The sequence below is a fragment of the Acanthisitta chloris genome, unplaced genomic scaffold, assembly GCF_000695815.1.
Source record: "Acanthisitta chloris isolate BGI_N310 unplaced genomic scaffold, ASM69581v1 scaffold21258, whole genome shotgun sequence".
Classification (NCBI taxonomy): Eukaryota; Metazoa; Chordata; class Aves; order Passeriformes; family Acanthisittidae; genus Acanthisitta; species Acanthisitta chloris.
Window position 1 is genome coordinate 139,758 of NW_008686789.1, and position 1,776 is coordinate 141,533.

At 43.4% G+C, this 1,776-nt stretch overlaps 1 protein-coding gene across 1 annotated transcript in view; it reads left to right on the plus strand.

Moving 5' to 3' along the window:
* LOC103807600 (microtubule-associated serine/threonine-protein kinase 2-like) overlaps positions 1-1,776 on the plus strand; it is a 98,614-nt gene that overhangs the window by 82,301 nt on the left and 14,537 nt on the right.

Sequence of the window (1,776 nt, forward strand, 5' to 3'; positions counted from 1 at the left end):
TTTAAGAAAAAAACCCAAAACAAACCCTAAACCTTGAAGACAAGTATGTAGAGAAAATTCTTAAGAGATTTAAAGTAATTTAAATTATTTTCACTCCAAGTGTATCACTTGATTTTAGTGTTATTAACTCTAATGAGATATGAAGTGAAGTGTCTGACTGGTGTGTATAAATGTCTGGGAACTGCTGTGGTATCAGTGCTATGTAAGACTCCTGGTATTTCAGGATAAGCACCAGACAGTGTCAGTGCTCTTGGGAGAGAGGGGAGGAGCATCATGGGAGGGATGGAGAGATCTCTGTTCCCAGACCCTCTGCTTTTCTCATTTGACCTGGGTAGCTGAGCAGGTGGAAAGGGCTTGGGCTTGTCACTGGTCAGGGGAGTCTTTCCCTCCCCTCCAGCTGCAGTGTGGGATGATACTGGGCTATTTCAGTTCCCTGAAATTTATGCTCTAGTTCAATGTAAACTCTTCCCTCCTATGGCCATGGGACTGGTTGAATCTGTATGGAGCACATTTTAGCTCAGCTCCTGAGGGAGGGAGGGAACAGCCTGTCTCCTGCCCGTCAGCTGTCACACTGCAAAACCAGCAATCCCATTTAGATAGTGCTCTTCCAGTTTGGGGAAGAGGCTTTTAGGTTGGGAGTTGGATGGAGAGGTAGGATGGGAGAGAGAGAGACTGCTCTGTGTGCTTGTTGCAGAGAGCAATTTGAGTCAAGCTGTGCAGAGGGGGCAAAGGTGGATTTTATATATACTCAGCTTGTCATCCTACAACATACATGTAGAAACTGAGATGGAAAAGTGTTCCCATCACTAACTGGAAAAGTGTTCCCATCACTAACTGGACTTACTGGACATGGAAACTTTGAGCTCTGGTCACTGGGTTGGATCGGTAACTGGGAGAGGTGCAGCACAGCAGCCATGAGCACATCTGATGGGTAAAAGCACCACATTGTGTTCAGTGCTTCAGGCCACTGGGTCTGTCAAGTAGGAATGATGGCAAACTCCCCATGTGCTCAGCAGGTTGTCAGGGTGACTTTGATGTGAGTCCCTTGTAAAGGCTGGAATTAGCACGTCAGGAAATATCTCACATAGACACTGATAAGAGTTGGCGTTGCTGTTATAAACCCTAATGCAGAAAATTTCAGAATTTATAGAAGTAGCTTTCTGGCTGATACGGTGCAGCAAATTTGGCTCAGTATAGCTATCAGCTTTCTGTAGCCAAACTTATTAATGCCCACCCCACAAAATCCAATGTGGCTGGCTGAGAAATCCAGTGCTGCAAATCTCAAAGCACAAAATCTCTTTGGAGGCAGTTTAGATTTTTGCATTAAAAATAGCTTTGCATATTGGCTGCATGCCCATTTTCTTTCACAAAATCTAATCCTTTTTCTAGTTGTAGGAGGGAGAAGAGGAAATATTTTGGGGGGTAAATATTTGTATTTTTTAAAGTAGGCTTGAGTGTGTACACAGGACAGACTTTGTACAATCAAAAAGCTGTTTATTGAAGAGTGGGACAGTGAATTGCTTCCATATTTCCTTCCATATGATTGTGTGCTGTAGGGAAGAAAAATCCCAACCACAAAGGGTCTGAAGGATTAGACACCTACTGAGTATCAGATGTTTTTAGAATGTAATATAACTGATGGTTTAAGATAAATTCAGTGCCAAAGAGATTGGTAGTTGCACAGGGTGGGCAAAACTGGCTGGGTATGTTTCAGTACTAAGGAAATACCCTGTGTGGTGTATGAACACTCAAGAGTTCTGTAAGCAGACCAGCAGG